General features: G+C 42.6%; 1 pseudogene; it reads right to left on the reverse strand.

Annotated features, from left to right (window-relative positions):
- Window positions 1–1,295: 1,295 nt before the first annotated feature.
- On the reverse strand, window positions 1,296–24,202 carry LOC147429225 (uncharacterized; annotated as a pseudogene).
- Between the last annotated feature and the right edge of the window lie 327 nt (window positions 24,203–24,529).

Below are 24,529 nucleotides of genomic sequence, written 5' to 3' on the forward strand. Positions count from 1 at the left end.
AGCAAACTCAAAAAATTGAACCTCTCATTGGTGACCTTCCAATCACCATCCAAGAGTACCATGGCAAGGCAAACTTTCACATCATGAAGTTAGGTAATTATGATGCTCTTTTGTGCATGCCTTGGCATGAGAAGAATGATGTGATCATCCGGATCTGGAACCGCAGCATAACCTTGCACCAGTATAGCAAGACAATCTTCCTTAAAGTTTGAGTGATAGAAACCAACCCCAAATGATTTTAAGATTAAATTGTATTAAGATACTCTTTTAACTTTGTTTGAAATATTGTCCAAACACAAATAATTTCTTTTGAACTTGTTTTGGTGCCGATTTGAGAATGCTTGGTTTTTTATGTTGTCTTCTGAATATCTTCTGCTTGAGCTTCCCTAGAAGGAGTGCTCATGTTTGATGTGGAACCTGTGAACAACGTAGGTCAGTGGTTTAGGGAGCATCTAGTTGTATTTGGTCTGAGGAGCGTTTGGATGTATCAATGCTCTAAGCTCATGGCTCGGACCTTTTTAGGTTATTTGCGAGGGGAGTGAGGAGGTAGTCATTGAGTACCTTCATGCCTAAGACCGTTTGAGAGGAGTGCTCAATGGAAGTGTTTGTATTTATGTCTTGTAACATGCATATTTATTTAATCATATGTGATGATGCATCATGATGTTTCAATCACTGAATATTCCTAAGTGGTCGAGATTGCGTGGGTATGTAACTTTAGTGCATTGAGACATCCTTCTAAATATCAAGCGGTCTAGGTGTGATGGCTAATTTTGCTATGCTAGAATATCAAGAGCTCCGATATGCAATAAGAAAACTGAATGACCCTCGAGATTGACCCTCCGAATGACCCTTGGATATTTTTGATCTACTTTTGCAAATATAATCACGGATGATTACTCTTCTTTCAAGGGGGGATGTAACTACCGACTTGTCAATGACTAAAGATCAAGGGGGTCACAACTCATTGATCCTAACCCTTGCAGATTCCGGCCTAGGGGCCTAGACCCTATCAAAAGTAGAAGAAGAAGGACTGACCAACTTACAAGTTCTTAAATCCTAACCCAACCCAGCTTACAATAACCCTTCCAATAGGGCCTAAAAATAAAGCGCAAACACACGCACAGTCAAGATTTATACAAAGGACCGATGATGTGGAAATAAAAAAAATCCACATTTTGTGCTACAAATTGATGACATGGAAAAAACGTACAGAGAACCCTTGAGCACTAGCCTTTGGGACCAATTGCTTTAGACTTTCTCGTACAACCCTCCTCACCCGCAGCCCCCCTTCTTTAGTGTGCCAAACTCCTTTTGTCGTGGTTTGGACTCCCTTCATAGTAAGGGTTTGCAACAACAATGGTCAGGTCACCACCCCGCTTGCCAGCAGTAGCAGACACAAATGGACGCTTGTGCTCCACCACAGAGGGACTCAGATGAAGCCCACCATCGGACTTGCTCTGTCGCCAACAGAGCAAGCGAGCATCACAACAGAGGTGGAGCGCCTTGAGGTCACCTCTAGCATCTACAAGATTATTGGTAGCCATCTCGGTCGAGGAGAGGTACATGACCTTCTGCAAGACCGACTTCTAACAGAGGTTGGGAAGATCATTGACATCCAGATCCTTGGGCGGGATTACTATCAGAAGATAGAGTTCGAGACTCTTGAGATGGAAACCAAGGTCATCTTGATGAACCCGTTGGCCATCCAACCGATCAGAGCTCACTTCCAATAGTGGTGCCATAAGTTTGATCCTGCATCGGATGTTCCTATAGAGGAGGCAACCTTGCCTATATTGCCACTTCTAGTCTAGACCTCTCCTTTTGTAGCAGTCTCTCGTGGTTTGACCAACTTTTACATTTGCAGACAATGCGACTTCTTGGACTACAGCTTCACATTCTTCCTTGGTGACCCTTTTCTTGACTTGAAGTAAGATTGCTTTTGAGTTCACGTCCTCTTTCTAGCAACTCTAGTCACTAAGGCTCTAAATACAGCGCTAGGTTTCTCCTTTCGGTTGTATGGCAAGGATCATATAGATTGGACCTTGCACACAGATCTTAACTGGCTCTAGGTCCAAGCTATTCTGTTCTCACATCACACATGGGACCTGGGGGTGACAGATCTGGTACAGACACTTTGTCCCTTAGCCAAGTTTAGTGTTACGTGGTGGGATGCAACATGTTCCAGGAACTTTGTGGGGCACTTGTTTGCCGACACTCAGAGCCCCCTTGCCATGTATTTGTACATGAGGGTTCTTGGATAGAGGATGTTGCCCTGCAAACTCTATGCTCAGCTTGGGCCTTGGTGGGACAGTCACTTCAAGTGCGTTTGTCTAGAGGTCGCTTGGAAGCAGATTACTCCCCATCCAAGCTGACGTCAAAGATAGCGAGGTTGGTTGTTGCTAAAATATCTGATTTTTCTCATTGACTCCATGAATATTGCTTCATGGAATGTGCAAGGATGAGGAGGGCCACAGTTTTATCGTCAGAGGGGTCGATTGCATCAAGAGCTTCAATGATGCCTTATGGGTGGTCAGACTGATATTTTCATGATATAGGAGCATCATCTTTGTGAGAGCCACATTAAACGATGTGGTCAGATTCTGGGTGGTCGCCTATGAGACATTTTGGTTAGTTGCATTTGGGCGTGGAGGTATCTAGGGAGGGGTATGTATGACTATTGCAGACTCATGGCAGCTAGCCATTGTGGGTAGAGGTATTATTATGGCAGGTAGGGATCAATGGATTACTATGCAAATTGAGGGTTGTTAGATGGGTTTCCTGAACATATATGCGTCCAATGTGGCAAGTACACAAGCAGATTTTGGTCTCATATTGTAGAGTCTTTGTCGCATGTAGAGCATTGGTGTGTTGGGGAAGACTTCAACATGTTGGAGGACCCCTTTGATAGGGTTGGAGGTGGCCATGCTACTCTACACCGGCTGAGTTGGTAGCTTGGGAGCATCTATGTATGACTTTGAGGGTTTTTGATGTTTGGCAGAACACTCAGGCTTTGTGAGGCCCCCAGACAGCTTGTCTTTCTCTCGGCCTCTGAACGCAGAGTAGGAGGAGTGAAACTATCTCGGAAAGATTGCTTCTACACTAGTGACCACATCTGTGACATGGGGGGGATCTGTTTGCATCCTGGCAGAGACTACTTTCTCCGACCATGCACCAATGATTCTCATTGTGACAAATAGATAGGGGGGGGGGGGGTGCGATGCTACGGATCCTTGAGAAATATTTCTGGATCCAAAGCTTAGAGAGAAAGTGGAGGCACTTTAGACAGAGAGCTTGGACACGCAAGACACCCCTGTTGGTAGAGTGGCCTCTAGACTGTTGGGTGAGCTTAGTTGATTCTTCCTCCAAGAGTCTGTAGCTCTCTTTTGGCTGCAGCCATGGAGGAAAATAAGAATATTTGATAGGGCATTGTTTCCTTGGAGAGGATGCAGGAGAAGCATCTAGACAGTCCTTGTTTGGAGGAGCAGATGCAGCAGGCTAGACAGGAGTTGGCTACCATTGAGGAGCGGTGTCATGAGTTTGCCTTCCATTGGTAGGCATCTCAGTGGACCCAGGTGGGTGACATAGTTACTAGGGATTTTTTAGAGATAGTGCGGCCATGCAATGTGCACACTAGCATCATCCAATTGAGGAGATATAGTGGGTCAGTTACTTCAAAGACTAAGCATATGCGTGAAATTACTATTGACTTTTACCTTGATCTATTGTCAGTTTAGCCTCAGTCAAAGCGTCAGCAGGCATGCAAAGAGCAGGTTTGTGCACACATGCCTTGCATTGTTATTGAGGAGATGCAATAGAGACTTGAGCTTCCTCTCCACCTAGAGGATCTCCCTCGGGGGTTGACTATGTGTAAAACTACCATATCACGTGCGTTCAAGACATGTTTGTAAAACCCCTTATCTGTGAATTTGGTTAAGAATATAATGTACCCTTTTCTTTTAAAATCTGTAAGTCTTTTTTAGATATGAAAAAATAATTCCCTTTTGTATAAATATTTATGTAAGTTTCAAGAACTTTAAATACCCTTCTGTTGAACTCACGTGATAGGTTACATTTTTATTAGGTGGCATCCCTGGGGGATCTCCATGAGGCCATCAGAGCACTCCCCCGAGGTAGTTGTCCAAGGGAGGATGGTTTGACTCCCTGCTTTTTCTTGGAGTATTGGGACTTGCTTGGTTCAGATCTTTGTAGCACATTCTAGTACGTTTTTCACACTAGTGAGATGCCTTACAACATGAGTAAAAACATGATTTATCTTATTCCCAAGGAGGGTGGATCCTTGGATGAGATTTGTCAATGGTGACCCATCACCATCCTCTTTTTATCCTACAAAATTCTGGCAAAGGCTATGAGCTTGAGGATTCAACCACTACTAGAGAGGATTATACATGGGACACATGTAGGTTTTGTCAAGGAGCGTAGTATTCTTGAGAACATCTTCACTTTTTGGGAAGAGCCTGCCCTCGCACGTCTTTAAGGAGAGGATCTGGTGATATTCCTTCTTGATTTTGAGAAGTCCAGCCCCCTTGCTCTTTTTTCTCTACATTGAGGTGATGAGCAGATTTTTGGCTTCTCAGTAGGTTGGCTTGTGTGGCCTCAAGCTCTCTGTTAGGACAGATGAGCTCCTTGACGCTGAGTTTGCTAATGACTTAGCCTTGTACTTGGAGGGCCAAGAGGCCAATCTGTATAGGTGTGACCAGGCTCTTGAGGTGTTTGATTGTGCATCAGGGGCACTGATCAACTTGAGGAAGATAATAGCTTTCTGGATTGGGAGTGCTCCTACGCCTGAATGGTTTCCAGGTGAGGGTTTTAGATGGACTCCCCCAAGGATTGCAGTTTGTTACTTGGGTTGTTAGGTTGGCTTGGGTTTGTTCCCTAAGTAGCAGGCCGCTCCCCTCCTCATGTCCATTAGGAGGAAGTTATTGCATTAGAGCTCGGCATGCTCTCCTTGGCAGGCAGAGTTGTAGTGGACAGCCAGGTGTTGTTGGCTACAATGTGGTACATCAGGTCTTGATGGATCTTCTTGAGATCCTTTATCAGCTAGCTAGAGAGGCTAATCAACAACTTTCTTTGCTCAGGGCGTGACACCCAGTTAAGCCCGGGCCAAAGTAGCTTGTCAGGTCATCACCTTACCATTTTCTCAGGGGGGGATGGGGATCATAGACCCAACATAATAGAGAAAATCCCTTCTTGTTTGGGAAGTTTTTTGTTAGAGGACTGCTTCTAGGGGAGGAGCCCTGGAATGAGTTGTTGCTTCATCGACTTTGAGCTCAAGTCCCTCATGCATGAGGCCCTTGGAGCCCTCCATCAGGTGGATCTTCACAGAGATGCACAGAGTTGGTCTGAGCAAGAGGTTGGAGTTGGTTTGCTGCGAGCCTGCTTCTATCTTGGGAGCAACTGAGGGGTGGCGTGGAGTAGCACTAGCCCACTTTCATAGAGGAGCGTTGAGATAGCCCCTTGTTTGGAACCCCATGGTTCGCACTCCGAGATGCCACTTGGTTGGTAGTAGGCCTCATGTTTCTTGGGGTCCCATGGCAGATGCCCCATCCCGCACTCTTGGCAACTGGATTTAGTTTTTAGATTTCCATGAGGAGGAACAAATCATCTAGCTACAAGGTATGAGGGGGGTCTAGAGCATGTGCCAGGACATTACAGAGGTTGTACTAGCTAAGTGGATCACCCCTCTAGAGACAGCAGCTCCCAGATGGATAGGGCCCTTTACGCGACTAGAGGTATTGATCACAGTGCGTGCTCAGAGTCCATACCCCCCATGTTCTTTGAGATCCAACGATAGGGTTGCCTACACAGAGTCTCAGTAGAGGCTACACAAGTTGCAAAGTGTTGTTTTCAGAGGATACGATTAATGGGCATCTATGCGAGGACTTGTGTCATAGATCCTGACCTGGCCAGTAGATCTTGAGACAAGCCACTGTCAGCTTTGGGCTTGGGAAAGCTACCCTCTGACACGAGTGCAATGGGACCCTCTTCAGCCGGTCAACCTTGCATCCCCTTCTTCAAGTACATTATTTGACTGGGGTGACGCATACTGGTAGCACTAAGAGAGGCTCGTCGTGCTGCAACACTTCATTGGTAGGAGGAAGGTCTCACAGCTCAGTTCTTGTCAGGTTTTTGGGAGCGTTTGTGGGACTCCAAATACCTGAGGTGAGTCACTTTGTTCCAGTGGATATTCGCACATAGAGCTACAACAGTGGGAAGCTGGCTAGTACATAGTGGCTTGTCAACAACTTGTGCAACTTGTGACCGTCCTTTAAAGAAATACCAAAAGACATTGCAGTTTGGGAGTGGAACTCTACCACTCCGTGTTTTGTGTGAATTCTGTAGTTTTTCTATTCAATTGTTTGAAGTACTAAACATTGGTCTCAATATTTTCTTTCCAATTGGCATGTGATGCCCGTCCCGTTACACAAATGTTGCTTGTATTTTTCACTAATGGTTGCTTTTAATGGCTCCGTTTTTCCTTTTGCATAAGAGGAGTTTATATTTGTGAAAGTGCCTATCTTTCATAGGCTATTGTCATCCTCTCTCCACTTAGCTTGCTAGGGACTTATTAACTCTAGGAGAGGTTTTTACCATGGCTTTCAGTTTTTACAGTTGTCATGTGGCTAGGTATTTTGAGTTTTTACAATTTCTAGATTATTAGCTTCAAGATTGCTTTGTAATAAATGATGTACTTTCCCTCAAAATCAGCACAGGTGCGTTTTGGGGGACTTCTCAACTAATAGAAATCAGCCTGCCTCCTTTGTTGTAGAGAGAGAGAGAGAGAGAGAGAGAGAGCCGGTTGTAGACGGTGAAGAGGGAATACAACTTTGTGTGTAGGTTTAGGGGGGAGGGGATGATCTTGGATACAAGATATGTAATATATGGGGGGTATTGCATCCTCATGCACCGCACCCATCCTGATTCCTAGGGATGTAGATCTCTCTATCTCCCGTTTTCCTTAATTATTTGCTTTTTATCTTATGCCCCTCGGGTTAGCTCGACTCTTATTATTCTCCCGTGTGAATCCATGAGTTAGCTCATCTCTTTGTGAAGCCCTTATATAAGCTCTATGGATTGCCCGAGGAAATTGTCAGTGACCATGATCCCAAGTTTTCTGAGAACTTCTAGCAAATGGTCTTCCAAGAGCTGAAGACCCATTTGTGCATGTCATCCTTGGATCATCCTAAAACCGATGAACAGACAACGCACTAATCAGAGACTGGAGGACATGCTTCATGTGTTGCTAAATGAACTATTTTCTTATTTTCTCGTGTAATTTATTTTTATTGAAACTAGCATATTTAAATGTGTGCACTTGAACTGTAAGGTAAGGAACTACAGATCTACTAGAATTATTAAAACGCCATCAGGAACAAACAACTCTTATGTGTCATATGATGGGTGATATTAGCATCGTGAAGGTGTTGTACTGTTAGTTTCGCAAGAGAGACAGAGAAAACGGATATTCCTGATGCTTCACTTGATGGGTGACAGGAGCATCAGAAAGGGAATATTTTGTTGGTTTGGCAGGAAACCCAAGCTAGGAAAAGGAATACGTATAAAGATGCAAGAACAAGACACAAAAATGTCATGAATCTAGACTTGCATGGTAGTACTATACTTACATATGTAGGCAAGGTTTGTACTTAAGTTCAAGCCTCTTCCCATAGTATGTACTCATATTCAAGAACTGTGTTATGGCCTTCAGAGCCCTTAGTTCTACCAGTGGGTAATCACGGCCTCTCCTTTGTGTTTGTTCAAATTGAATAATAACTACAATGTGGAGAGGGATGCTCTTTCCCACTTCCCAATTTGGGTTGAGTTCCTGAACCCCTCCTCCACTTTCATAACCATCTGAGAGTGATCAGTTAGGCAGGGTTTTAGGAGGAAGACCCCTTCCTAGCATCCTCAGACCTTGATTGAGATGAGCGGTCCTATTTGAACTTCCCGAGTCTATTATTATTGCCCTTGATAATGGGAGAGTCCTTCGAGTAGCCTCTACATTACAAATATCTCCAAGATTCATGATTTCACTGCGAGGCCAAGGCTGGGTTTGTGAGAGATTTTCTTTTTAAGGACCCTAATCCTGCAATTGTAGCTCGGGCAAGGATGACCAAGACTCTCAAGTAAATAACCCTTACTCCAATGGCTCTGCCCAAACCCCAATATTCAATGCTCCTTCCTCCCCAGTAGTTCCGTGTCCCCCCCGATGGAAAAAACCCCTAAAGGTAGGAATAGAGGTAGGAAACCCGATAGGTTTTCTCTGCTAGCCACCCTCTTAGAATGGGAGGACTCTGAGGTCAGCAATTATACTTGCCAAGACTCCGAGGACAAAGAAGATTTTGCCACAAAACCAAAAAAGCAAGTGAATGCAGCAAGCCAAGAGATGAACGTTGACCTGAACAAAGCAAGCCAAGAGATGAACCTTGACCTGAACAAAGCAAGCCAAGAGATGAACCTTGACCTGAACAAAGCCTTGGTAGTAGAGGAAAGCAACAAGGAGAACATTGCCTCATCCACCCCTGCAATACAAGGGCGGGCTCTACCCTCATAAATGTGCAGAAAGAAAATAAGAGAGCACACAATTTAGTCTCCTAGCGATCCCCTAAAGCCAGAACAATAATCACCGAGACAGGAGGCATAACAGATGAAAGTACTTTCGTGGAACATTAATGGGCTCTCTAACCCCCTCAAAGTTAGAAAAATTAAGAGTTTGCTCACCAATAACCCAATTGATGTCATAGGGATTCAAGAAATCAAGATTGTAGGAGAAGAGCTGTCTTAGAGACTCAAAACTATCTCTCAAGATCATAAATGGTTTTCTACTACTCATTCTAGAGGATCAGGGGGGCTTGCCTTGAGAATTCTCGGCCATTGGAAGGTTAATGCCGGTCGTAACATGATAGGACAACAATGGGTCGGTATTATGTGGAAGCCCCCTTCCATTGTTTTGTTATTTTGGTTTATGCAACAGGTTGACTTTCAGGGAGAGATCATCTTTGGCACAGTTTGAAGAAGGCTTCAAGGACGGTAGTGATGTTTGGTGACTTTAATATGGTAGACTCAGAAGACAGATTCATGAGTAGAGGCAAATCATCTCTAGAACAGAAAAATTGAGATGGGAGCAACTCTAAACTCACTAGGATCTTTGGGATATAGGATGATGAGGAGAATTCATCTAGAAAAACTATTCCAAGGGTGACTGCCAAGAAACAAAGATTAGATAGGTGCTATATTAGCCTTTCTCTAGAAAATATTTTCAACAAGATAGGGCCAAACCTAGACATGCTTCTTGTGCTTCTGATCTCTATGCCCTAATAGTCACTTTGGATGACAAGCTCAACAAGGTTTGCAATCATTAGTTCAATGTAGATCCCACTCTCTTCCAACTCCAACAAGTACATGACCATATTAGAGCCATTTGGGTCCTGGAGTTATCCAAAGGGTCCACCTCGGCCAAGGTCTTGTCTAGGTTAGTCCAGTCTACTAAAAGAGCTCTTATCCAATTTAGAAAGAAAGTAACAAACATCAAAAGGAGAAGGAAGGACAACTTCTATAATGAAATGATCAAAATAGAAGCTAAAAAAGATAATGACCTAGACACCCATTTCAAAATCACAACCCTAAGACACTAGCTCATAATTGAAGAAGATCCCAGCCTTCTCCACAATGCAGCCTTTTTCAGTGAGTGGTGGCTTTGGCAAAGTAGACAAGACTACTAAAGAAATGTTCAGGGCTTAAGAAGGAAACACTAGCAAGAGATCATTCCCTTCCTCTCCACTTCAAGTGGTATTGCTTCCTCTCAGGACTAGAATTTGACAATGATCAAGGATCACCTCTCAGACATCTTCAACCCACCTGAGGTACTTTAACAAAACCACAGTCCATGCATGGAATTTAAAATTTTAATTTTAAGTGGCATGTTAGTTTTTAAAGTTAAGTGTTTTAAAAATTTATTGTTTATACTTGTTAATTAGAGGTTGTTCATGTATGTGTATTTTATGGTTAGAGGTTTAAGGTTTCATTTCGACATCGGTCGTATTCTTTGGCCGGAAGTGTCACTTTGAAACCGTAAACCTCTATTGATTTATAGATTACATCTCACTTGTCACTTTGGCATCAATTGTACTACTTGGCCGGCAATGTCGTTGTTAATGGTGCGGTGTGAATGTTTTATAAGCCTATGACTGGTCTTGTCCTTGGCATTATTCGTATAGCTCGACACAAGTCAATCAGAAGCTTTGTTTTGTAATGTTTGTGTCATATTCACCTTGCCTCTAGTCATAATATTTGGCTAGAAGTGTTGTCTTCGAAATGGCACATGCATTTGATTTGTGGTGCAGACTTATTCACCTGCTCGGCATCAATCGTAACACTCGTCTGGAGCTGTTGTCCTAGGTGGATGATGTGCGCATCTTAGTGTTTGCATGATTTGAATTGTGATTTATATGTATTAAAGTGTGCAAGATATGTGCATGTTCATGGCCTTCAAACATCCACATCAATTGTACAACTCGGGTGGAAGTGTCGTTGTTTGAAGAGCATGAAGTGTTATTTTACAAGCATTGTAGGTGTTGGTGTCTCGACATCAGTCGTACTACTTGGGGGGAAGTGTCGTCTCTCTAAAATAACATGCTTTCTTGTTTGATTGTAATTTGTTAATGATTGTAGTTTGTCTACTCTCATGCATTTTTTTAATTCAATTGTCCTAAGTTGATTAACCTCTTTGAATGTTGTTTGTAGTTAGCTTCTCTATATTGCCATTATATATTTTTAACTTCTTTCAATAGATACTATGGATCGAATACAATCAAAGAAATCAAGCAAAAATTCCTCACAAGCTTGGTGCGTCTTGTGAACTCTCTTGCAAAGGCAGATATCAATTTACACCTCGAGGATGAAACAAATTCCTCTCCACCCATATGTCACCACTCCGAGCAGCCACCTAGAAAGGCCATCAAAATCATTGGCTCCCCGTTGGGTGAAGGTTCTTATGGTGTTGTCAAAAATGTAGAGTCAAAGGGATCAATTGGCTACCTTCAGAGTGCACTTACCTGCACAAGAAGATTTAGAATTTTTCTCATGTAGGAAAACGGAGTCTTTTTTAGTGTGATTCATACAATGCATAACATCATGAGATTCTGCTCGGGAGGCACCCATTCCTAGCTAGGTACGATTGGGGGCAGGGGACCACCGGCCCCCCCATCGGGCCAGCGGTCCCCTGCCCCCAATCATACCTAGCTAGGTATGCGGTGCCTCCCTCACAAAAGCTCATGATGTTTAGGTAAGCCGGGCCTGCAGTCCCCTGCCCCCAATCATACCTAGCTAGGTATGCGGTGCCTCCCTCACAAAAGCTCATGATGTTTAGGTAAGTCGCAATGTGGGAATTATTGTGAGAATTTGTCCAAAACTTCTTGTGAGATGGTGAAGTGCTTCAAAGGAGGAAGAAATATCCAACACAAATCATGTACAGTAGAGCACTCAGTGGACCTCAACCATCATGGGATCGTTAGAACTATTGCACACACGATGGGTGACCCCTGCATGCTTATTTTCCCCCACTTCAATAGTCTTCCACTGAAATAGTACTATCACCTAAGGGCACTGTTAGCAACATCAGCAAGCTATTGGGTGGGAAAGCCAGGGCCCCTGCCACCATAGAGGAGCACAGGATGTGCTAAGCACTCCATCATGCATGCCATTGTCCAAGCTCTACATTTTGCCCAAAAAAATGGGATTACTCATTGTGATTTTCATCCGTGGTATGTGATGACAGATTCTGCCAAAGATGGAACCCCTCACATAGGGTTAATTGATTGGGGTCTGGCATTAAGGGATGTCTCACACAAATCCATGTGGGAAATATTACATCGATGCTCCATACTGCATATTTGAAGCCAAAACCACAGGCTCAAAAAACCATAGCCATGCTCAATGCAGACCTAGCGGCCTTTGAGACAAAGCCAGAGCTACATTTGAGACCAACTGCTGAGATGAATATCTCAATTTTTGGCTAGATATTCTCTACTTTTGTATACAGTATCTTATGACAAATTGCCCACATTGAAGATTGGATTTGTAGCCAACGTGAATACATTTGTATTCAATTTTGACCAACTATAATTCATTATCAATCTTGTTATACCAGCGAGAAATGGTATGTTTTCCATTCTATTGTGGATTGAGTCCTCCATAATCATTGTGAGACCGTGTGTTTTAACTCTAACTCAGTGTGCTTTCAATACAAATCTTGGTCATCTTGTGACTCTAAATATAATTTTGCAAGTCACCATCTCACTGCTAAAGCTTTTATTAAATCTCTGAGGATAGCTGCATGATCATCTTCATCAGGGTAGATGTACTAACCACATCATAGAAATCTTCTAGCACCTCCTTATCAAGCCCATGGAGGTCCATATTCCAATATTCAATAGAAATTCAATGCTATGGAATGGACTATGAGCACCTAACCACCGTGCAAGCACGTACTTATAAAGAATCTCATGCTTTCTTATGTTAAATTGCTCTCTCCAAGGCTTTACCAAAGATAAAGGGTGATCCTCTGGCTCTTTCAAACTCTGTTGGATTGTCCACCCTGTCATCGAGAGTTTTCTAGATTTGGCATTCTAGAGTCAAGCTTACGCAATGCTAGCATAATGGGTAACATCACCAACTATGTCTCACCCACGTCATCCTAAAATGGTTTATTGATGAGAGTCCAAATGTGGTTGACTTTACCTTTAATCCATTCAATCTGCGTAGCCTTCCATACTAAAAATGGCTGACAAACATCATTTCACACGGTAATTTCAACATGGTAATCATGCACTGTCGATAACAATCCAATACATGCTGCCTCTTCAAGATGAACTTAACTACCATTCTAGCATTGTCTATAATATCCCTCAAACATTCAACATCATCCTTTTCGTACCAATCTAGTAGCACCAAATTCAAGCTATGTGCATTACACCCAAACGTGTATATATTAGGATAGCGCTGCTCCAAACGCTTTCTTGCTACCCTACAATTTTTGGCGTTGTCCAATGACCTAAACTACTTTCTCCTACCACCCACTCAATCACTTGATTGGCAAGGTCGACAATGTAGCTTCTTGAATCTATCTGTCTGAAAATATACATAGCCTTTATGAAGCATTCTCCACATGGACAAAATAGCATTATGTTAATCAATAGACACCACTGCACATTGGACCACCCATCGCTAATAATGGTGCAGCCAGATTGATCAATGGTGTTGATGAACAAGATGTGAATTTCCTTTTGTGCATGTTCATAACACCTATCTAGCGATTGGGCACGCACGTGGTGATATGAGGGTGGGGTGAATCCAGAGCCAAACTTACCAATCTTCTTTCATGAGTTTTCCAAGCATCACATGTAACCATAGCTAGTGAGCCTCCTGTGCTATAAATTTCTTGTTCTAGAGTAAGTTGCAGCTCTTGAAGAGATGTTGCTCAAAAGCTTTGCTCCAAGATTGCTTGTATGTGTCTATGTGAATTAGTTTCAAAGTTAGAGGAAGTACTTGTTCCAACGCCAGTCGGAGTAGGGCCTAACCCATTATTGCTCTGCTCTATGGTCGTCTGACATGTTGATGTTTGTTGATGCTCAGACTCTTTTGACCTTGGTGTGTTATGCACTCTTGATGTGGGAATGTGTGGCCTCTTTGTTGTAGATTCTTTTTCTATTAAATCTCTCAAACAGTTTGCGTCTTCCTTTGTTACTCTTCCCTTACACTTGTTAGATGGAACATGAGCAAAAGCACCAAGAAAGAACCCCCAAATTTAACAACCCCACATAAAATTACAACTCCAATCAATAAATTTACCCATGTTAGTCGCAAAATTCCATTCAAGGCCAGGTGGCTTACCGACAGCTTTGTGCTTGCCTCTATTTTTTGCATCAGTATTAAAGTGTGTTCCATTTGTCAGCATTGGTATTCTACTTGTTCCTGGTTTTGGGTTGTTTCTGGGGCTAGATGCATCTTCCATTCTTTTTAGTTAGTGAGCTACATTAACAAACAAGCATAGGCATCCACATGAATATTAATGAAACTCGATGATTGCCCTAAACCTTATAATAACTTGAAAAAAGATAACCGCTAGAGAACAGAGTAAAAGAAACAGAGAAAAAATCAATATCGTAACCTTGGTGTAGTGGTGAGGAGCGCTCCATCCCAATGGTAGGCATGAGACCCAAGCACTAGACACCACCGCCCTATTTCCAAGAGAATACCCATCCAAGAGAAGAGAGCTACACCTTAAAACAAGTACGTCGATGTAGTGGTGAGAAGCGCTCCATCCCAATGGTAGGAATGAGCCCCAAGCACTAGACACCACCTAGATGTTCTCGAGAATGCTTCCTATCCAGGTCTGTTTCTAGGAGAATAAAAATCCAGGAGAAGGGAGCTACACATTCAAACAAGTACGTTGGTGTAGCATTGAGGAGTGCTACATGCCAATCATAGGAATGAGCCCCAAGCATTAGACACCACCTAAACCTCCTTAAGAATGCTTCCTATCTAGATCGGTTTTCAGGAGAATAGACATCAAGAAGGAGGGAGCTATGCATTTCAATAAAGCCTATAGGTGTAGTGATGAGGAGCGCTCCATCCCAATCATAGGAAATAGCTCCAAGCACTAAACGCCACCTAAATCTCCTTTAAGGGTAGACAACCAAGCAACAAACACCCTACCGTTCGATCCCGCAAGAAAAAATTTGGGGAGGGAGCTGAATAGGTGTCAATGATTGACGGAGGAGAAAGAGTGTTAATAATGAGGTTACCTTTATGGCTGAAAGCATGGGTTGGTGGTGCAAAACGTAGTGTCCTTGACACCTCTTGTGAGGCACTATTGGATGGTGTTTTGTTGGCAGTTTTCAAAATCCAAAAGATAAATATTTATTATTTCTAAAGGCGTTGTGCCAACAATTTTAACGGTTCTTGATTTAGTCGAATGCAAGACTCTCTACCTCCCCTTTTAGTAGTCTACGAGCTCTCTCTCTCTCTCTCTCTCTCTCTCTCTCTCTCTTGCAAGAAGAAGGAAAATTGCAGCAGGAACTTGTGGGGAATTGTCATAAGGTGTGGAGACTAAAGGTCCAGGAGATCGGGATGGAGATGTTGCAGCAGGAGACTGGCCAACAGGATGTGTCTGAGCAGCAGCCTCCAATCGATTGTCACCTTTTGTGGAATGTCGATTTCAGCAGCTTGGGAGAGCACGTTCCACACCAGCAACAACCTCCACACAATTTTCCGACCATTGCTTGTGGTTTGGGATGTTTTGAAGAGAGGATTGTGAAAAACGAGCCACCTCCAAGTACACTGCAGGGCTCTGAATACTTTCAGCAGCATGCGCAATACAATCCACTTCATGGTGACATGACTCACAATTACCACAGGGATGACTCAGTCACAATTCGCCATGAAGGTAACCATCGGATGCGAGAATATTGGTCTATGATGAAAAGAGAGAGCCGTAGGAGACAATGAGAAAGTGATGCATCAGGTTCAAGGTCAACAGAAGATGTGAATCAGGTTTGCATGAAAGTCTCAAAATGCTGGCAGGAAGCAACAAAAGGCATGACTTGCGATGCTAAGAAAACCGCCTTTCAATGTCTTCTAGGACTACCAGCTTTTAGACGTTTGCATCATTCATCTGAGAAGTCAATACTATCCAATATTCGAGGCACAATTACTAAAGTCAAAGCATCCATGTTTGAAGAGGAGCTGAAGATTAAAAGAGCTATTTGCATGATGTTGGTGAATAGTGAAGGAGATCCATCAAGGTCTATTAGCAACTCCAAGATGGCCAGATTTACTGGATTGCATCGGCGAAACTTTGTAGCATCCAATTCAAGGTTAAAACAGGCTGAGGTTTGCGCATTTCCTTTGCAATTATGTAGTCGTCAAGTACATCAAAGTTCCACCATCACACAAGCGACAAAAGACCTTGTTTTTTCCTTTTGGCAGACAGAGACAAGAGTGTCGCCAAACAAAAAAGATGTGTGTCGAAAATGATTGGGCAAAAAATCTTACATAAAGCATCCAATACATTTGCTTGATGATTCACAAGTATGCTCCTAAATTTTCATACGTATGAACTTTGGATGTAGAGAAAAGTCATAGAGTTCCTTTCAAAGGTAGTCATGGAAGTACCATGATAGTAAAAAAGGATCTTTAGGTACTCTGGATCTTTGAAAGAGTCTAGAATACCTTGCAAAGGTAGTCTTGAAAGTACCATGCGAGTCTAAATGGGTCCTCTAGGTACTTTAGAGTTAGAAAAAGTTCACAGAGTTCCTTTCAAAGGTAGTCATGGAAGTACCATGACAGTAAAGAGGCTCTTTAGGTACTCTGGACCTTTGAAAGAGGCTCTTTAGGTACTTTGGACCTTTCAAAGGTAGTTATTTACCATGAGAGTGAAGAGGTTCTTTAGGAACTTTGGAGGCAGAGAAAAGTCACATAGTTCCTTTCAACGGTAGTCATGGAAGTACCATGATAGTATAAAGGCTCTTTAGGTACTTTGAATCTTTGAAAGAGTCTAGAATACCTTGCAAAGGTAGTCTTGAAAGTACCATGTGAGTTTAAATGGGTTCTCTAGGTACTTTGGAGGTACAAAAAGTTCATAGAGTTCCTTTCAAAGGTAGTCATGGAAGTACCATGACTGTAAAGAGGATCTTTAGGTACTCTGGATCTCTGAAAGAGTCTAAAATACCTCACAATGGTAGTCTTAAAAGTACCATAGAGTTCATTCCAAAGGTAGTCATGGAAGTACCATGATAGTAAAGAGGTGCTCTAGGTACTTTGGAGGTAGAAAAAATCATTGAATACCTCACAGAGCTTTTACTTTGAAAAAAGTCTGAGCCTCTGATGGGTTTTATTTTTTCTTGCATAGGGTGAGCTTTACATGAGGTTCCAAATGCAATATCCACAAATCCAAATCTCACTCAGATGTTTTGAGGGATTGAAACCTTGGTTTGTTCGTAAGTTGAAGGACCGTTACACGTGCTACTGTATTGCTCATATTCAGATGATATATCTCAAGGAAGCATTCAACCACATGAGACACAGTAAGACAGGAATGCACGGCGATGGGTGTGGTTGCATGTGTGCTATATGCTTGCCAAAAGAGGCTCCAAGTAAGTGTGAAGCTGCCACGTACACATACACCCGTGTAAGCACATTGACTGAAAGTGTGTTATGTGAAAAACCAACGGACTCCATATTTCATAAGTTGACTTTCTTGAAGGGAGAATGTCCTCAATGTGGGTCGAAGAGATTATTGCTTTGTCCAAACGAAACACTTGAAAGTGCAGCCCAAATTTCTGTTAAGGTGTTTGAAGACTTTGCCTCAACCCATTCTCAAGGCAAGAAGTGCAAGGATCTTCTGGTGAAGGAAATGGGATGCAAGGATTTCACAACTTTTCTTAAAAAGCATCTGACCACTTACATCCGACACAATTTTATTGCCCGGTGGCAATCTCAGCAGTTCAAAGATTGCATTCATAGGTTTCCTAGAGATGTAGTGGTCTCTGTTATTGACTTTGTGTAAAATTACTCATTTAAGGAGCAAAATGAAATCCAGTCAATACATTGGTACTCTTCACAAGTCACCATCTTGGTGCACATTACATACATTCGAGACGAGAAAGACCAAGTGTTAAAATATACACATTTTTACATTTCTGATGACAAAGATCATGAACGCTTTTTGTGCAACATTGCTTGCAACTGCATAGTGTTTGGCTTCAAAATCAAGGATTCAACTTCTTGAAGCGGCACTGGGTGTGGTCAGATGGATGTGCTACTCAATTCAAGTCATCTAGACCATTCTTCTTCTTGTCAAGGTACGCCAGGTTTTATTCCACCTCTGATGAAAAGTTTCCAGAAATTTGTTTCTGCCCAGCATTGAAGGTGGGTCATTGTTTTAGGTACTATGGTTTGACTGGCATTGAAATGCTATGGAGTTTCTTTGCCTCTGGCCCCGGCAAAGGGGAGCATGATGGAGCAGGGGCAGTTGTTAAGAGGGCTTTAACACATGAGCAGTTAAAGGCTGATGCATGGCACATGAAGTATGCCAAGGATGTTGTTGGCTTCTTGAAGCATAAATTTAATGATGAAAGTGGTCACACAGGGGTGAACGGGATTTTTTGGGAGGTCCAAGTAACTGAGGTGCCAAGGGAGAAGAAGTGGAATTGCAAGCGAGTTGAAGGCTCACGATCAATACACTGTGTCAATGGATACTCCAAGAGCGACAAGTGTGCACTCCGTTCCAGACTTCTCGCTTGTTTTTGTGAATTTTTTATGTCCCAATGTTGGAGGCGATGCTTGAACAACACACATGTTGAGTACTGGGAGTATCTAACCCTTGAGGCATTGGATGGTGACAATGCAGAAAGTGAATATTTTAGAGATGACGAAGGATCAGATCTACCGATGTATGGTGGGCACCATGATGCAATTAGTGATGCTCTATGCATCGGTGATGCCTTTGCCACCAATGCCAATGAAGATGGAGATGACTTCTACCTTTTGAGATGCTCACAGGAGAAATACAAAACAGCAAGAGACTTGAGTGATTCGTGGGGAAACATACTTTCTACAGGGAGCTATTTGGTTGAGGGGTACTATTACGAGCTAGTGGAAGGTGCCGAGCATATCTATTACATGCCTACTAGTGAACCAAAAGTGCTTCTTGCATCACACTTGGTTAGATCGATTAAGATACCCTTGGAACCCTTAGAAGGAGAGCCACATAAGTTCAAACTCGCTGCAGAAGTATATGAAAATGTGTACAACAGTATGCCAATAGTGATATAGGTTGTTGCCCAAGTAACTTGTAGATGTACCAGTAATTAGCTTCAAAGTACCATGCAACTATTCCACAGGTGCTTTTTGTAGGAGCCTATCGTAGGAGTCAAAACCTCTTGCAGGTCAGTCCAAACAAGTACTTGTAAACTCTTTTGTCTACTTGAGTAACAAAAATAGCACTTCAATTCTGGAACACAAAGTACCTATCTGTCAGCCTAAAGTACCTTACAGGTAGTTCACAAGCATCTCTAAAAGTTTATCTACCGGCCCAAAGTACCTTTAAGGTAGTCCTGAAGTGGTTCTGTTTGTTAAGATATGTAAGTAACAAGCACTTGTAAAACCTTTTGTATGCCATCCCAAAGTACCTTATAGGTTCTTTACAGGTCTGACAACCAAAAGTACCTTACAGATAGTTCACAGGTGGAAACTGTATTAAACTATGTAGGAAACAAGGACTTGTAAAAGTTGTTGTATGCCAGCCCAAAGTACCTTATAGGTTCTTTACATGTCTGACAACCAAAAGTACCTTATAGGTAGTTCACAGGTGGAAACTATCTTAAACTATGTAGGAAACAAGGACTTGTAAAAGTTGTATGCCAGCCCAAAGTACCTTATAGGTTCTTTACAGGTATGACAACCAAAAGTAACTTACAAGTAGTTCACAGGTGGAACTTGTATTAAACTATGTAGGAAACAAGGACTTGTAAAAGTTGTTGTATGCCAGTCCAAAGTACCTTATAGGTAGTCCCTGGGTGGTTTCTTTACACAACAATCTATTAAGTTTTGGTATGCCAACCCAAAGTACCTTACATTGTAACTGTTTTAAATTGGGAAACAATAACAGAATCAGAAAAACAACACTTCAATGCTTGGACACTTGAACAGTCTTAAACTACTTGAATCAGAAAAATAACACTTCAATGCTGGGACACAAAGACAATGCATCCAACCAGTTGGAATATATTTCATCTTCAACAATTTGACGAAGAGTCATTACATCAGTTATAATGGCAATCAAAATGAAGCCAAAAAATTGGTTTCCACATGGAAAGTAGCATATAAATATACAAGGTTCTGGCCCGAGTTTAGTTTAGTTACAAAAAGGTACATAGAGGATCTGTCATCCTAAAAAAATCAAGGGACGTCATCGTCGCTTGCACTCTATGGGCATGAGTTGTGGCCCACATAAGTACGCATCATACGATGTCTTTTGAAACCCATTTGCAATTGCTGTGAATACATACTTGTCGTCATCAGTAGGTTTTGGTTTGCTGAATGTGTCCGCCAAGGCACGACGATCCGTAGCATGCTGCCACCCTTCTAGCCAGGCCTTTAGATCTTTTGACAAGTATTGGCTGGAGCGGTGCTCAATACCAGGCACTATGATGTAAGTACCTCTGGGATTATAATGACATTTATAGGAACTGTTGTCAATTAAAAGGACATTGTTGGTATCATACGGATGTAGCTTCGCCAAAAAATTCTGCAATACCTTGAAAAATGTTGGCCTTCCACCACCAAAACAGTAACTACCCACATCACATAACTGTTGTCCAGCCCATCCACTAATATAACTGTGAACCTGGGGAAAACATCTTCGAATTCTTGAGCCCACTCTGCTGAGCATTGCACTGCTCCATATGTAGACATTTGCCCATGTCACAGCCCATGCAATAAAATCCTATGCATCTTTCGGAACAAACAGGTACCTGCCATCTGCCTCCTCATGCTTGAAAAATGATGTAGATTCAATATCGGGGACAGACGAAGGGTCATGCTTATTAGGTGTACATGTAAGACAAAGTACACCATTAAGATCTAATATGAGGGCTGATCGGGCTGGATCATCATATGGCAAGGAGGAGATAACTGGGGGAATGTACTTTGGGGGATCTCTGATGATGCTAATTTCCTCTACGGGCAGCTTGAGGGTCCCCTTTTCCTTTGGACACTCTGTAAAAGACAGCATTCAACATTGAAAAATAAACACGAGGCAATATTTGACATAAAAGCGACAAAAACATAGAGGCCGACAAAAACATAGACATTGTGCTTATGAAACATAAAAGCGACAAAAACATAGAGGCCGACAAAAAAGTTTCTTTTGCATTCAAAATCAAGAATCACAGATTCTTGTATTACAATTGAAGAGTCACAATTTCTTGCAAACTCGAGGCTTGGTTGGGGGGGTGGGAAACACTAGAAGGATTGCGGAGGGGAGGAGGTGATCTGGGTGCTTCCCTCTCTCCCATATCTCCATCTGCATGATGAGCATGGTGCTTTGAACTTGTGGACTCCGAAGGTCTATTCTTTTTGGAAGATCCACCTATGTCATAAAACAACACATCAGCCCCATGCAGACATTGCATAGAAGTTGACAAGTCCAATACCATTACCACTTACCATCACTGTTTTTCTTGCGCTTCTTTGACACCTTCACCATGTCACTCAGAAAGATAGGAGAATCTGGATTCTCATCACCAGCTACCATGCGCTGCACTGCATCCACTTCCTCTTGCGCTATTGCCTCCGCATCGTCAACCGTTGCATCTTCCTTTGGACTGCTTTCGCTTGGTTGTGGCTCAACTGCTGCTGTGCTTGCAGGGGGGTCTACCTTCACAACTGGAGTGCCCTCACCGGAGTACACACTATGGGCTTCAGGAGTAGCTTGTAGCACAACCTTTGGCACGGCATCCTATTTCGGCGCCACACAAGGAATATAGCCAGAACCTGCAAGCACATCAGTGATGTTCAGGCTTGTGCAATCAGCAGATACTTCAAGGCAACCTGAACTGTTCTTGAATTTATATGATATTGGAAGCAACGGTAACCAACGTGTATGCAGGAGCATTGATTTAAGTGAATCTGGAATGCTACTCTTGCAAGATGCGTCCACACATACCGTCTCTGATCTAAGCCAGGCAGCAAAACACAGAGCATGGTATGCATGACCACATGCTAGCGTGTATACACAAACTACATGGGAAGCCATGAATGCAAGACCACATGCAGCACATAGTCCTGGAACAGAGAATGTAGCCTGCAAGTGGCTCAAGTGTTGGCCAGCTGTCAGAAGCAGTAACATTGTGTCACCAGCCTTCACCTGCTCCAACATGCTCTCACAAAAGTTGATCTGTTGCACACACGTACTCCCTGATGCTTCCAAGTCAGTCAATTCTTTCTGCATGACAAATGAAGAACAAAAGGCCCACAGGGATTAGATATGAGAACCACCATTACAACACAAAGTACCATGACAAGTACCTTTGACAGAAAAAACTACCATACAAAATTACTTTGGACACTCCAAAAAACCACCAAGGCAATTAAAAATACCATGGCAAGTAGAAAAGTACCTTGGACACTACCACCATAACAGAAAACTGCCATTCCATTAAAAACATCAAGGCAAAAGCTACTACCATAACAGGAAAGACTATCATGATAAAAAAGCCACCATGACCAAAAACAAATTACAATGACAAGTTTCTTGGACATTACACACTAATAAGCAATGACCGTATAACCACCTTAATAGGAAAAATTACCTTTACAAGTACCTTGGGCACAACCACAATAGCAACAAACTTCCTTAAAGAAACAATCAACCATAGCAAAAAAAACCATGAAAAAGTACCTTGGGCACTGCCACCATAACAGAGATGGCTTTCCAAAAAACCTCTAAGGTAATGACATATACCATGGATAGTAGAAAAGTACCTTGAGCACTACAACAAAATTAAAAGAAAAGTACCATAGCAGGAAATACTGCCATGAAAAAAACACCACCATGATCAAACGAAGTACCATGATAGGCATTTTGGCCATTACATGATACCTCGAAAAATAGCCATGACCCCTGCACCTGTCATGGTAGAAAAAACTACCATGACAAGTACCACAATAATAGACAAACTTCCATGGAAAAAACAAATACTCATAGCAAAAAAAACCACCATGGAAAAGTACTTGGTCAATGTCACCGTAACAAAAAGAATGTAAAAAGAAACTACCATGCCAAGTACCTTGGGCACTATTACCATGATAGAATCCCACAATAGAAAAAACTACCATGTCAGGTATGTTGGGCACTTAGCACCATAACAGAAATAACTGGCATGACCAAAAAAACCATCTAAATAGAAAAGAGTACCATGTCAAGTACCTAGGGCATTACCACATAAATAGAAATAATTGGCATGGCAAACAAAACCACCTAAATAGAAGAGAGTACCATGTCAAGTACCTAGGGCATTACCACATAAACAAAAATCCTGCCTTGACTTGGTCGACACATACCTGGAGACGATCCACCTCATCTCTTATGTTCGAGCTGCTTGCATCGGCCCCAAGAGCTGTGAGTGCACTAGTTAGAGAAGCCATCTTGCCTTCAATCACCAAAAAATCAGGGTCAGTATCGACAACTCCCTTCATGCTGGACCGCAATATCTGGAGCTCTTGCAATTGCCCTTGAAGCACTGCCACGGCTGAAGATGTCCCTTGTATCTTCCACATACTTTGGTTCCTGTCTTGTAGCTCTACTCTCACATTATCCAATGTTGTGTTCAGAACCTTTAATGCATCCAGAATCTGCTCCACCTGTGCATTTACTTGCTGGCTTATAAAGGAGGCACTAACTAGAGAAGTGCTGCCAGATAAGAGAGCATTTTTCCCACTTTTATGACTTGCCCCGACATTGTCAAGACGAAGGGGCTGAAGTGATGTACCCTCATTATTCTCCAGCCAAATATTTACTTTCTTGTCGATGCCACCCGGAAGCTTCTTGCAATGGTCCAAAACCTGTTCACCAAAAGCAGCCCATGCAACCTTTCGACCTGCAAGATCTTGCCGAGCACCTGGGCATGGCTCGTACACAAACAACGTTGCAAACTTGTGTGATCTCTTTTTTGGCTGGCATGCTTTGGTAGACTTTGTGAAACAGTAACTTGCATTCGTCTACAAACTCAGGTCGCATCATATGCAGAAAGATTTTAGAGCCCTTCTCCCTTTTCTTCATGAAGACCGACAACCAATCCTGATCTGTGACATCAACCTAACTGAGGTGCTGGTAGAGCTTGCCCTCCAAGCTTAAGCCATACTCCTCATGCAACTCCTCTCGTGTGTAGCAAAATCGAGTTTGCTTAGGGTATTGAATCCTCCAAGAAGATCTTTCTACAAACCACATTTGACATAGTAAACAAACATAAACAAACATTGAAAAGAACATTGCTACAATTGAAGAGACAGACTTGATATGTACCAATGCTTTTTTCGCCAATAGTTTCATACTTCATGCCCAATGTTGTGGAGCTCCTAGGCTTGCTACTAGATGAAAGCATGCTAGCTAAACCACCATCAGCTGCTGCCATGGTGCACTTTTGTGGTGGAGTCTTCATATTACTGTACAAACAAAAAAACACAATCCATGATTCACAATGTCCTCAAACAAACACATTGCTCAACTACAACGAGAGAGAGAGAGAGAGAGAGAGGGGGGGGGGGGATGTATTGGATTACAGTACCCGATGAAGATTGAGGTCGCACAGAGAGGGTAGGCATCTGCACTTCTTCCTCGCTCTGTTCACGCAGGGTGCATGAAGATGCAGTAGCGCGTGGGTAGCTTCCTGCTGTGTAGAATGGCATGCAAGAGAAGTCACAGTCACCTTCTACCCGTAAACAATGT

This window comes from Adiantum capillus-veneris, chromosome 22, assembly GCF_014529385.1.
Source record: "Adiantum capillus-veneris isolate H3 chromosome 22, ASM1452938v2, whole genome shotgun sequence".
Classification (NCBI taxonomy): Eukaryota; Viridiplantae; Streptophyta; class Polypodiopsida; order Polypodiales; family Pteridaceae; genus Adiantum; species Adiantum capillus-veneris.